The following is a 14,838-nucleotide window of genomic DNA, read 5'->3' as shown; positions in this document are numbered from 1 at the left end:
ATAAAATCAGGGGGGATTTCCATCACCAATTTGTCCTTCCCACACCTCCGTTTTTGTCCTGCCTCCCATATGCTTTTCCCTCACCACTAGGGCTGCTAGAATATGTTGTTTCCTCTGTATCTAGCCTAATACTTGGTAGTCTTGCACCTGTTTGGTCCTGGTGCCTCCCTTATTTTCCCTTCTAACTGGGGGGCAGGACTAGCTAGTTCAATTTATGTGGTTTTTTTGAAGAAGGGAATAGTAGTAAACTGGGGTAAAGGTCTAGTACGCAGAAAATAAGTGGAATTCTTCTAAAGGGTCTCCTCCTCAGAGAGACAAAGAAGAAAAAGGTGAAACACTCCACCAGTACAAAAAGAAGTGTCAAGTATCCAGTGAGGACTCCAACAATAACACTAAGCACACACACACACACAAAAGCCACGGTCTTGAGATAAGAAACATGGCAGCGAATATAATGAAAGAAAAGAAAAGAAAAGAAAAGAAAGAAAAGAAAAGAAAAGAAAAGAAAAAAAGTGTAAATGGGGGCAACTGCTTCAATAACCACACCAAAACAAAGAAATCAACCAAAAATAGATAGGTAAATATAATAATAATAATGATAATAAATGAAGATAAAAATAATATATATAAAAAGATAAATAATATTTTGTATTTTGTTTCTTTCCTTCCTGCCTTGGCACAGTAAATATTGGGGTCATTCCAAAAGGAATTCACTTGGCCTAAGAGATATGGGGTTTCTCCGCCCTTGGAGTATATTGTCACGGGATCAACTATAGCCTCTGTTCAGGATCCTTTACTCTCCCAGTGGTGTTTTTGTGTTGTTTGGAAGACTTCTGTTCCATCCTAGGTGATACAATCAGACCTCTGTATCTATCGATCTCAGTATCTGCATAGTTCCAGGGATGGGACTTATGATGAAGTCAGTCTTTGTGGTTCTAGAAGTTTCATTCCCTCAGTGTCATTTTAATCCATCTTCTGTGGTTGGTGGTCTTGGTCTTGGCACCTAGGATAATGCCTTTCCTTGTGTTTCCAGAAGCCCCATTCCGTTAAAGTTGTCTCTGCCAAACCTTTGGAACTGGGGATCATGGTTGTTGTGCAGGTCGTAGTTCAAACCCTAGACTAGGGATTTTTTATTGGTCCCAAGATATATACAGTCTGGTCATGGTTCTAGTAGGCAGTCATCTGTAAATCGCAATCTTGGTTTTTGGATAACCTGTTCTTAGGTCATGTTGTTCCCATTTTCCTCATTGTTAGGATATCGTATTAGAACTGGCACTCATTGGTGTTCCAGTAGCATTAAGGTTGTCCCGGATGGGGTTTGTTTCCTGCAGTTGTTGTGAAGAACTGTGCCATTTCTGTGACTGGGAATTAGGATTCAAGTCTGGACGGATGGGATATAATCTCCTGATGTCTAAGTTGATTCCACATGACATATTTTCAAGGTAGGAGTTATCCCTGTATTGTAAACAACTATGAGTTCCTATCTCTAATAGATAAGAGCTCTTTTTTATGTGTAAAATTTCCCCTTTTTTTTAGTGTGCCTTTGCAGAGAGAAATGGTGCTACGTTATATTGTTGGTGCATTTGGGGGAGGACAGAAAGGAAAACAGAAACAGGTCACATACCCAAAAAAGATTAAAAAAATAGGATTAAAGATGTATGTGTTCACATATGTATATGTAGAACAGACAATTGAAAAATAAATTAACGGGGCACGAAGAGATAGCACAGCGGTGTTTGCCTTGCAAGCAGCCAATTCAGGAGCAAAGGTGGTTGGTTCGAATCCCGGTGTTCCATATGGTCCCCCGTGCCTGCCAGGAGCTATTTCTGAGCAGACAGCCAGGAGTAACCCCTGAGCACAGCCGGGTGTGGCCCAAAAACCAAAAAAAAAAAAAAAGAAAAAAGAAAAAAATAAATTAACGAAGGACCAAAGTGATACAGAAGACTACCTTACATTTGGGGAAAGGCAGGTAAAGAGGAGGTGTAATACAGGTCTTATGTTTATGTTGGGAGTACATGTTTTCCCATTGTCTTTTGGGTATTTCTTGTAGTGTGTGGGTTCCCAGGCACCTTTCTATCACACCCCCCTACTTTCTTCAGATTGGCAAAAGATTTGCCGCAGGGAGGTCTTGGAAGATTTCTTGTATTGGGACTACTTTTGGAACTAAGTCCGATTTCAAGTAACAGTCCACATTAGGGGGAGATGGCAGGGAGGGCCACGCAGCATGGGTCTGCAGGGGAGTTAGCTGCCTTTTCTTGCAGGAGACGAAGTGTGGGCTTGACTGGGTGTCTCTTTGTTTGGGTACTGGGTACTGGTTCATTGAGGGTAGGAGGTCAATCTTGCTGCCTAATAGATTAAGGACTGAGGGTGAAGAGTTTAATACAGTGGGAAGTCTGGATGGGAATGAGGGGTGAGGGGGTAGTTGGATTTCCAGAGGGGGGAAAGGGGAAGGTATATGGTAGGGATAGGAAGGGATAAAAGAGAAAATACATTAGAAAGAAAGGGAAAAGAGAAAAGAAAAAAAAGTAGAGAGAAGAGTAGAAAAGAAATGATAAAAAAGAAAATAGTGAGAAGAGAGGAGAGAATAGTAAAGGAATGTTAGTTTGCTTGAATGTGTTCGATGAGTAGAGTCTGTATTTTAGGTCTGTATGTCATAGTTACTGCTTCCGTGGTCTGACTGGCCATGTGCTTTGGTTCCTAAAAGAAGGTATAACCTTGAAATAAAGAGTATGTTAGAGACTTTTCTCGGGACCATCTCATAGTGCCAGCTAGGTATGGTATCTCATGTGGTATCCCGAGCTGCCATCTTGGTTTGTCCACCCTTTGTATCCAAGAGTGCCTGTGGACAGAAAAGCTGAGAGGTTATTTTAAATATAGTAAGATAAGGCATTAAAACATGATGTTATGGAATGTTTCCATTAGAGTCAGTGATTTTCCGTGGTATTCTTTACCTGTGATCCTGTATACGATTTCTAAGGGATTAATGTGGGCTTTTGTCGTAGAAGGCTGATTATATACCTGTTCTCTCTATGCTACTGTTTCTGGTGTTGCTATTTTCTTTGTGGTATAATGCGGTCAAGAGTTTGCGTTGTTCCTTTTTCATGTATGTTGGGCACTGCTCTCGAGTATATGTTGACTATTACAGTGTTTAGAGTTTCTACCCTGTTAAGCCCTATTATTTGATTGTTGAGTGTTAGTTGTGTATAAGATATATGTTCTAGGTGCTTCAGAATAGTGCTATCATTTTGTGTTTATCTTTTGTCTTCTGGCTTACTTCGTTTAATATAACCTGTTCTGGGTCCATCCACGTTGCTGCAAAGTCTGTGATTGTATCATTTCTGACTGCCATGTAATATTCCATTGTGTATAGATACCACATCTTAATGATCCATTCATCTGTTGTTGGACATCGAGGTTGGTTCCAAGACTTGGCTATTATACTGAGTGCTGCAATAAATAGTGATGTGCACACGTATTTTGGAATGAATGTCCTTCCAACTTGGAGGTAGATACCTAGGAGAGCAATTGCTGGGTCAAATGGCAGCTCAATTTTGAGTTCTTTGAGTACTCTCCAGACTTTTCTTCATAGGTGTTGGACTAGGGGGCATTCCCACCAGCAGTGGATGAGAGTTCCTTTCATACCGCATCCCCACTAACAGAGATTGTTCCCATTATTTTTGATGTGAGCCATCCTTACTGGTGTAAGGTGGTATCTCATTGTTGTCTTGATTTGGATCTCTCTGATGATGAGTGAAGGTGAGCATGTTTTCATGTGTTTGTTGGCCATCTTACTGTCTTCCTCAGAGAAGTGTCTATTCATTTTATCTCCCCATTTTTATGGCTTTATTTGGTTTGGGGGGGGGGCTCAGCTTTCTGAGTGCTTTGTATGTTCTAGATATCAGCTCTTTATCTGATATGTCGAGTGAAAAGATTTTTTTCCCATTCTGTTAACTGTCTTCTTGCTTTAAGTAAGGTTTCTTTCGCCATGCAGAAGCTTTTTAGTTTGATGTAGTCCCATTTGTTTATGTTTGATGCTAAAGTTCTTGTCATTGGTGCTCCATTCTCAAAGACCTTTTTGATATATATGTCTTCTAGTGTTCTGCCTATTTTGTTCTCAATAAACTTTATAGATTCGGGTGTGATTTCAAGGTCTTTGATCCATTTTGAGTTGACTTTTGTATAAGGAGTGAGGTATGGGTCAATTTTCACTTTCGTACATGTGGTTTTCCAGTTGTACCAACACCATTTGTTGAACAGGCTATCTTTGTTCCATTTCAAGTTCCTACCTCTTTTATCAAATATTAGTTGGCTGTATATCTGGGGGTTTATGTCTGGGAATTCTATTCTGACCCACTGGTCTGAGATCCTTTCTCTGTTCTAGTACCATGCTGTTTTGATTACTATGGCTTTATAGTATAGTTTCAGATTAGGTAAGGAGATGCCACCAAGCTTCTTGTTTTTCAATATGTGTTTGGCTATCCTGGATTTTTTGTTATTCCAGTTAATTTTATGATTGATTGTTCTATTTCTTTAAAGAATGGAGTTTGAATTTGGATAGGGATTGCATTAAATCTATATAGTAGTTTGGGTAGGATAGCCATTTTGACTATGTTAATTCTACCTATCCATGAGCATGGGATATTCTTCCATTTCTTTAGATCCTCTTCAATTTCTTTCTGAAGTGTTTTGAAGTTTCCCTGGTATAGGTTTTCACTTCCCTTGTAAGGTTGATTCCTAGGTACCTGATATTTTTTGATACTATTTTAAATGAAATTGTATTTTTAATCTCTCTCTCCTCAGCTTCGTTGTTTGTATATAGAAACGCTACTATCTTTTTTATATTGACTTTGTTTCCAGCCACTTTGCTGTATTGCTTAATTATTTCTAGGAGTTTTACTGTGGACTCTTTAGGGTTTTCAATATATATCATCATATCATCTGCAAATAGAGATAGTTTGTGTTCCTCTTTCCCAATTTGGATTCCTTTGATTCCCTTCTCTTGTCGGATTGCTATTGCTAGGACTTCTAAGGTTATATTGAATAAGAGTGGAGAGAGTGGTCAGCCTTGCCTAGTTCCTGATCATAGTGGGAATGCTTCTAGTTTCTCTTTGTTAAGTATAATGTTGGCTCTCGGTTTTTCATAGATAGCTGTAACTATTTTGATGAAGGTTCCTTCTAACCCTATTTTGCTGAGTGTCTTTAACTTGAAAGGGTATTGGATATTGTCAAACGCCTTCTCTGCATCGATTGATATGATCATGTGGTTTTTGTCTTTCTTGTTGTTGATGTGATGTATAATGTTGATTGATTTGTGTATGTTGAACCAACCTTGCATTCCTGGTATAAATCCCACTTGGTCATGATGTATGATCTTTTTGATGAAGTGCTGGATTCGGTTTGCTAAGATTTTGTTGAGTATCTTTACATCTATGCTCATTAGTGAGATTGGTCTGTAGTTCTCTTTTTTGGTGGTGTCTTTGCCATCTTTGGGAATGAGTGTGATATTGGCCTCATAAAAGGAATTGGGGAGAATTCCTGTTTTCTCTATGGTTTGGAAGAGCCTATGGAAAAGTGGTAGTAGGTCTTCTCGAAATGTTTGGTAGAATTCACCTGTAAATCCATCTGGGCCTGGACTTTTGCTCTTAGGGAGTTTCTTAATTACACCTTCAATTTCCTCTGAGGTGATTGGTCTATTTAGGCTTTCTAATTCTTCCTTTTCTATTCTTAACAGATGGTATTTTTCTAGGAATCTGTCGATTTCTGCTGGGTTCTCTAGCCTAATTGAGTATAGTTGTTCATAATATGATCTCATGATATGTTGTGTTTCTTGGGGTTCTGTTGTAATCTCTCCCCTTTCATTTGTGATCCTACTGATTTGGGTATTTTTCCTCTTTTTTTTTTGGTGAGTTTTGCCAGTGGTTTGTCTATCTTTTTTATTTTTTTGAAAAACCAACTCCTGGTCTCATTGATTTTTTGTATTGTTTTCTTAGTTTCTATGTTGTTTATTTCTGCTCTGGTTTTTATTATTTCTTGCCTTCTGGTCGTGGTTGGATTTCTCTGCTGCTGCTGTTCCAATTCTTTGAGGTGATCATTTAAACTGTTGATTTTTGTTGATTTCCTGTTTCTTGACATAGGCCTGTATTGCTGAGTTTCCCCCTAATTACTGCTTTTGCAGTGTCCCACAAATTTTGACAAGTTGTCTCCTCATTATCATTTGTCTCAAGGAATCTTTTTATTTCTTCCTTGAGTTGTTCTTTGATCCAGCTGTTGTTGAGTAGCATGTTGTTTAATCTCCAGGTATTAGTTTTTCTCCATTGTTTCTTCTTGAAGTCAATTTTGACCTCTATTTGATAGTGATCTGATAGAGTACTTCTAATGATCCTTACATTTGTAGTCTTATATAGGTTGGTTTTGTATCCTATGGCATGGTCTGCTCTGGAAAAGGATCCATGTGGGCTTGAGAAGAATGTATATTCTGCTTTCTGGGGGTGGATGGCTCTATATAAGTCTATTAGTCCTAGATCTTCTAATTTTTCATTTATGGCTCTTATTGCTTTGCTGTTTTTCTGTTTGGTGGATCAATCCAGTGGTGATAGTGGAGTATTGAGGTCCCCTACTATTATCACATTTCCTTTCATGTGTTTCTCCAGGTTTGCAAGCAATTGCCTCACATATTTTGCTGGCTCTATATTAGGTGCATAGATATTGACCAGAGTTAGTACTTCTTGATCTAATGTTCCCCTGATCAGTAGGTAGTGACCCTCTTTGTCTCTGATCACTTTCTTCAGATTGAATGCAATTTGGTCTGATACTAGAATGGCTGTCCCTGCTCTTTTTTGTTTTCCATTGGCCTGTATAATTACTTTCCATCCTTTTATTCTAAGCCGGTGATTATCCTGTGTTGTAGGTGTGTTTCTTGCAGACAGCAGAAGTCCGGTTTATTTTTCCTAACCCAATTCTCTACTATGTGTCTTTTAATTGGAGAGTTTAGTTTATTAACATTTAGGGAAATTATTGAGAGAGGGGACTGTTGTGCAGTTGTGTTGTGTGGAGTGGTTGTTGTTACAATCGGGGGTTTGGATTGTGTAATTCGTCTCTGAGTAAGTCGTTTAGGGTCAGCTTAGTTTGCACGAATACTTCAAGTTCGTTCATGTTTGAGAATGTTTTTAGTCTGCCCTCCCATATGAATGATAGTTTTGCTGGGTATGGGACCCTGGGTTGGAAATTTCTTTCATTCAGTCATTTAAATATGTCATTCCACTGTCTTCTTGCTTGAATTATTTCAAATTGGAGATCTGGTTTGATTCTTATGTTCTTTCCTTTGTACTTGAGGTTTTATTTCTCCCTTTTTGCTTTAAGGAGTTCCTCTTTCTCTTTGTTTTTTGCCATTTGGATTATTATATGTCTTGGTGTTGGTTTATTAGGGTCTATTTTATTAGGGACTCTCTTGACTTCCTGGATTTGCCTTGAAGTTTCTTTCCAGAGGGTGGGGAAGTTCTCTGTTATTATCTCCCTGACTACCTGTTCTTCCCCTTTCCCTATTTCCTCCCCTTCTGTTATACCCACAATTCTTAGATTGTTTCTTTTGTCCTTGTTCATTAGATATTGGATTTTTCCTTCCATTTCTTTGCCTTTTATTTCTTTGTTGGTTTCTTGATCATTTTTTGTTTGCAGTTTTCCTTCAAGTTCTTCAATGTGCTTCTCCAACTCTGTGTTTCTGCTCATAAGGCTTGTTACTTTGTCTTTTAATTCCTTCACTTCTTTTTGTATGGAATCTCTCATGTTCTTTGACATTTCTTCTTTAATTTGGCTGATTCATTCTTTCCTGGATTTCTTATACTCAGTAGCTAGGGTTTCTTTCATTTCTTTTATTAATTCTTGGATTTCCTTCTTCGTGGCTGCTTTTAGGTCTTCTTCCCATGGATCTGTGCGTTTTGGTGGACTTGGAAACTTGCTAGGGTTTGTCACTGTGTCTCCAGATATTAGGGATCTCCTTGATTTACAAATATTTCTTTCTATTTAATGGTGTGCTTTGGAGTGCTGTGGCTTCTAATTTTGGCCTGCTTTGGTCCCCTGTGGCGTTGAGATGGGTCCCCCTCCTGAAGGTGTTCTAGAGGGGGCTGTTGGGTGAGCTTGTTGAACCTAGCTCTTTCTCCTCCCCTTTGCTACCTAGAGATCAGCCTTCCCAGTGGGTCTTGTCCCTTTTATGCTCCTTATTTCTGTCAGCGGTGCAGTTCCGCTCCTGGCCACAATGGTTGCTGGCGCTGTTGAGCCTAGCTCTCTATCCTCCCTCCTCTCTCTGAGAGTCAATGAAGCTACGCCCCTTCCAAGCCTCGGTTGAAAGAGTTCCCTCAGCCAAACCCTGCCGGCTCTGCCCTCAGCCCTTGGGGAGTCCTAGGTCTGCTCCAGGGACCAGGGGGTGGACTACTCTAGGTCACCCAAGGGTCCAGGTGGCTGGCTCTATCTCCCCCATCTATTGGCCCTAGCCTGCCCCAGCAGTGCAGGGTTCTCCTCGCCCCTCCCACCCTTCACTCGGGCTTGGGGCCCTGGAGTGGAGCGGGTTGCTCACCTTGCCGGTCCAGGCACCCACCCTGGGAAAGGGACTCATCCGGTCCGCTCTCCCAACCTTATATATTTTAATATAGCTATAGAACAATAAATTTTCTATGAACTAAGAAGTTCCTTTTATTTTTTCTTATATTTTGCTTTGAGGTGAGAGGCTCCCAGATATACCTCCCAGTCAATCATAGCCAACCTTATCAGTGGCTTAAGCTAAAGACCCAAGGACATAGTGTTGTGTGAGCTCTATAGTACTGGAGGTAGCAGTACTGAAATTCAACCTTGTTAGGAGGTAAATTAAACTACATAATACTTGGATACCTATCAATTTAAAACATTTTTCAGGGTCTATACAATGCTACATACATGGTTTGGCTTAGTGTGGATCACACATGGCTTCTGATGTGGCTCCCACTAGGGTCAATTTGCCTTAGCCACATGGTTGGACACTAACTTCAACAGAAATTGTATGCCATCAGCAGTTCTATTGACAACATTTTCCTAATCATCTTTTGCGCTGTCTGATCCCACTTATCAGCTTCTACATATTCATCACTGACTAACTCACTCCTCAATGAGATCTCTGACAATCCTTACTGAAGGGGTACTTTATCCTATTATAAGAATATGTCTCCTTTTATTATTTTAATGAAATAATTATAATGTAGATTATATATTAAGAGTATCTTATATTTATAGCTTTCGTGAATGCAGCTATGTCAATTGTCTTGTGTCACTTCCAGTCCACATCATCTATATTCATTTTTTTTGTTTTTTGAGAAACACCAGTTTTGGGTTGGTTAATTTTTTGGGGGGTTGGTTTGTTGTGGGTATCTCCTCCCCCCCAACTTCTTATTTATCCCACCTGAACAATTAGAATTGCCCACACCTGAAATGTGCGTAGAGGAGTCTGGATGAGGAGAGAGAGGATTAAGAAGGAGAATTAGAGAGAAAAGTGTGGCAGAAGCAAGAATCAACATCAAGATTCAACAGAGAGATTCAGCATCAGATTCAGTATCAGTAATTCAGTATCAGATTTAGCATCAGCAGTTGAGCAGCAGCAAAGGAGCAGCAGCAGTAGTATCAGCAAAGGGAGTCAGCAAGGAAGCCTGCAAGCAGCTAAAAGGGAAACAGAGGCTAAGAGAGCCAGAAGGAGTAGAGAAATAGCTGCTAGGAAAAGGCTTAGTTTGCATAGAAGCCACGTGAAGAAATGTACATGGCAGATAGAACTGTGAAATAAAGCTGACTGACTCCTGGAACTTCATCTGACTGCTTTGTGAATCTCTCCACCCTCATCCTGCAACCTTCAGACCTTTTAGGCCATAGGGGTTGCAGGAGTCAGGCCCAACCAGCCAAGTAAGGCCACACCATTCCCACACCAACTCTAGGACTCTCTAATTTAAATTAAAACAACAGTTGGTTTCAGACTTACACCTGATCTGCAGTCACAGATCATACTTGGGAGGCCACATGTGGTGCCAGGTACTTAAGAATGTGTTCAAACAAATACTCAACCAACTGTATTCTCACTCTATCACCTCATCTAATAATTTTTTGTCTCAAAAAATGTAAGTTCCAGAGGGCAATACACTTTTTGTTTCTTTATATCCTTTAAAATCTTATTTTTATTTCAAAATACCGTGTATTTCTATTTTTTATAACAGAAGGAATTGTTAGTTCCTCTAAGTTAGTTTATTTGTCAAACTTTTGAAACATTAAAAGTGTTGTATCTCTGACTATCAGTCTGAATTGAATGTTCTGCCAAATTTACTATTACTATAAGGAAAGCATTCTTTTTATTGTTTCACTTGAAATAATTCACTTAAAGTTGGAGAAAGTGATTCCTTCAAACTTCTTTATCCTAGAAATTGTTTTAACTATCCATGTACATTTATTGTTCCATACATTTTCAGGAGTGTTTGATCCAGTTCTTTGAAATATGTCATGAATATTTTTGTAGGAAATGCATTAAATCTGTGCAATGCATTGGAAAGTATTGCATTTTTTATTATGTTAATCATTCCAATCCATGAGAATGGTATATGTTCTTTTATCTTGTGTATTTTATTTCTTGAAGGAGTGTTTTGTAGTTTTATTTGTATAGGTCTTCAATCTCTCTATTTAATTTGACTCAAAGGTATACTGATTTTCTGAGAACAATTGTGAATGGTATTTTTAAATATATATTTTTCCTCCTTCATTACTAGTATATAGAAAAAGTACAAATTTTGTATCAATTTGGTAGCATGCCACATTACTTCAAACTGTAGCAGTAATCATTAAAACATGGTACTGGAATAAAGAGAGACCCTCAGATCAATGGACAAACTTTAATATTCTGAGACTGACTCAAAGGTTTTCAATCAATTAATTTTTAATAATTTCTTACATAAGCACTGATGTTACAAATATGTCCATAGTTGGGTTTCAGTTATAAAATGTAAACCTCCCTTCACCTGTGCAAATTTCTCACCACCAATGTCCCCATTTTTTTCCTTCTGCACCCTCTGCCTGTCTTCAGTACAGTCATTCTATTTCTCTCTCTCACTATAATTGTCACAGTAGTTGTTACTGTAATTTTTCTCTAACTGCATTCACCACTTTTAAGTTAAGCATCATATCCAGGGCTAGTTCTTCCAATTCTCATCTCTATTGTCTCTGATAATGACACCCAGACATACAATCAATCTTTCATAAGGAGCAAAAAAAAAAAAAAAAAAAGTGGAGCAAGGAAAACCTGTTCACCAAGTGGTGTTGGGACAACTGATCAGCCACATGCAAAAAAGCAAACTCAGTCTTCTATCTAACAGTGGTCCTCAAACTATGGCCTGCGGGCCACATATTGTATTTGTATCTGTTTTGTTTCTTCATTGCAAAATAAGATATATGCAGTGTACAAGAGAATTTGTTCATAAGTTTTGTTTTTACTATAGTCAGACCCTCCAATGGCCTGAGGGACAGTGAACTGGCCCCCTGTTTAAAAAGTTTGAGGACCTCTGATTCTAGCACCATGCACAAAAGTCAAATCAAAATAGATTAAAAAAAAGACCTTGATATCAGACCTCAAACTTATAAGGCATATAGAATAATACATAAGCAAAACACTCAATGTCATTGATACAAAGGCATCTCAAAGAGGAAACAACACTCTCCCAACAAGTGGAAGCAGAGATAAACAAATAGACTACATTTAATTGAGAAACTTTTACATTTGAAAGGAAACAATGACCAGGATATTATGAAGGCCACCCACAGAATGAGAGAAACCACCTACCCAATAAGCATCATATAAGGGCTCATATCTAAGATATATAAGGTACTGACAGAACTTAAGAACAAAAAATATAATTCCATCATAAAATGAGGAGAAGAAATGAACAAACATTTCTTCAAAGAAGAAATACAAATATCCAAGAGTGTCAGAGACAGCCAGAGATCAAAACCTAATATGGAATTCATCAGGACAAGCCAGTCTATGTGGCAAGAATACATAACCTAAGGCATTGACTAGCCCAGAGCCCTAAGAAATATCACAGTTTCCTATCAGGCATATATTCCAGGAAGCTTGAGATATCTTTGAAGCTTTACTATCTTAAGGTGAAAATTGGTTCCTGTGTAAAGATAACATTTAAAGTTTAATTACAGGGATGCACCTTGTAAAGACTGTCTGTAATGCTGGCTGTTCCATTTTGGTTCCTCTTCACCCCCTGTTTTAATCGTGCTTAAAAGAGCCTGTACCCATCAATAAAGCGAGACCTTGATAAGACACTTTACTTGGTCTCCATCTCTTCTCCCCCACCATTCTTTTTACAGGCTGGAACCCTTCTATACACCCACGGAATAATGGAGTCCTGCAGGACGAGCCACAAGAGACACATGAAAAATGCTACACATCGCTAATATAAGATCAAAATAAAAACAACAATCATTGGTGTTTAAATATATGTTTTTTAAAAAGTAAATGGTTACTAGGATATAAAGACTACCCTCTGAGTAGAAGAAATTGTTCCCCTAATATCCATCTGATAAGAGGTTTATATCTAAAATTTCCAAGTCACTGATAAGACTCAGCCAGAAAATAACAACTAATCCCAACCAAAAATAAAGAGAAGTAATGAATAATCATTTCTTCAAAGAAGAAATACAGATGGCTAAAAACTATATGAAAGAATACTCTACATCATTTATCATCAGAGATATGCAATTCAAAGTCACAATAATCATGTCACCTTACACCACAGAGACTGGAACACATCACAAAGAACAAGAACAAATGTGCTGGTGCAGATGCAGGGAGACTGGGACTCTCAATCACTGTTGGTGGGAATGACAACGTATGCAGTCTTTTTGAAAATATGGATATTCCTCGAAAAACTAAAACTTGAGCCTTTATATGATCCAGCAATATCACTCTTCCCTATGAATATACCCTACAAATACAAATAGAATACAAAATGCCATCTGCACTTCTGTGTTATTCGCAGTACTATATAAAATAGCTAGAATCTGGAAAAGCCCCATGTACTGGACAGCAGATGTTTCTAAAGAAACAGTGCTATATCTAAACAGTGGAATACTCTACAGCTGTTAGGTAAAATGAAATCAGGAAATTAGTTTATACATGCATGGTTATGGAGTAATAAAGACTCTTATGCTGAGGGAAATGAGTCAGAGGGTGAGGAATTCATATAAAATAACTGCACTTACTTATTGTATATATAAAAATAATAACACTTACCTGGCAGGTAAGATACCATGATTATAAAGGTGGTTTTCCCAGAATGAGGCTTATCCATTGCACTCTGAGTGTACTGGCCCTGTGATTTTCACAAAAGTGGGGTACTCAACTCCTTGATTTGTGGCAGTAGAGTACAGTGTTTGTGCTCTCTCCTGAAGAAAAAAAAGAAGAAGAAAAATTGTATGGTAATAGTATTCATAGACAATAGAGATGAGGTCCAGAAAACTTCCATGCTAGGAAGCTTGACACAAATAGTGAAGCAATGCAGTTTGGATAGAGAAAGGACTAATATATCAATAATATTTAGAACGGAATCACTCTGTATAACTGGACCCCCAAAACAGGGTCCAAAACAAAGATCTGGTGAGACACAGGTCTGGAAGCAAACATTAAGGAAATAATCCACACAGTGAAAAGGTACAAGAATGGGTCCTGGAAATCCAACACTCAAGCCAGGAGTCCTACCACACAAGCCTTCTACTTCTAAGAAGGAAAACTACTTAGTGGAGGAAGACAGAAGAATTGAGCACCTGCCTTCCTCAATCCCTTGTTTTTGTTCAAAAGGACCAGGCCACACTCTAGGGTGGAGGAGGAATACAAAGTAAGGAATAGTCCAATAATCCCATCACCAGATCACACCCTAGAATGGAGTATGAATATTTTTAATATAATTTTTATTTTGAACATAGTGGCTTATATATTGTTGACAAAAATATTTTAGGTACATATTTACATAAAATCAGGGGGATTCCCATCAACGATTTGTCTTCCCTACACCTCCGTTTCAGTCCTACCTCCCATATCTTCCTTCTTCACCCCCAGGGCTGCTAGAAAATGTGATCTCCTCTGTACCTAGTTTACTACTTAGTAGTCTTGCACCTGTTTGGTCTTGGTGCCTCCCTTATTTCCCCCTCTAATTGGGAGGCAGGACTAGATAGTTCAAGTTATGTGGTTTTGTTTGAAGAAGAGAAAAGTAATAAACTGGGGTAAAAGTCTAATATGCCGAAAATGGGCGGAATCCTTCTAGAGGATCTCGTCATCGATTTGAGAGACAAAGGAAAAAAATAAGGTGAAACACCCCAACAGTACAAAATGAAGTGTCAAATATCCAGTGAGCACTCCAACATAACAATGATAAGCACCACAAAAAAAAAAAAAGCCATGGCCTTGAGATAAAAAACATAGCAAGGCACATAAAGAAAAGAAAAGAAGGAAAAAACATAAATATAAATGGGGACAACAACTTCAATAACCACACCAAAACAAGGAAATCAACAGGAAGTCGATAGGTAAATAAAAATAATAAATAATAATAAAATGAGTATATAAAAAATAAAAAATGTTTTGTGCTTTTTGACTTTTTTCCCTCCTGCCCTGGCACAGTAAATATTGGGGTCATTTGAAAAGGAATTCACTTGGCCTAAGAGATATGGGGTTTCTCCACCCTTGGAGTATATTGTCATGGGATTAACTATAGACTCCGTTCAGGTTCATTTACTCTCCCCTTGGTGCTTTCGTGGTGTTTGGAAGACTTCTGCTTT

At 38.5% G+C, this 14,838-nt stretch overlaps 1 non-coding gene across 1 annotated transcript; it reads left to right on the top strand.

Annotated features, from left to right (window-relative positions):
• The first annotated feature begins 13,289 nt into the window (after positions 1-13,289).
• On the top strand, positions 13,290-13,452 carry LOC126014895 (U1 spliceosomal RNA). The gene has a single exon (XR_007497849.1). It is a non-coding gene; the product is annotated as a U1 spliceosomal RNA (small nuclear RNA).
• Positions 13,453-14,838: the final 1,386 nt, after the last annotated feature.

This window comes from Suncus etruscus, chromosome 7 (genome assembly GCF_024139225.1).
Source record: "Suncus etruscus isolate mSunEtr1 chromosome 7, mSunEtr1.pri.cur, whole genome shotgun sequence".
In the NCBI taxonomy this organism is placed as follows: Eukaryota; Metazoa; Chordata; class Mammalia; order Eulipotyphla; family Soricidae; genus Suncus; species Suncus etruscus.
Note: the sequence above shows the minus strand (reverse complement) of the source record. Positions and strands in the feature narration are given on the sequence as shown.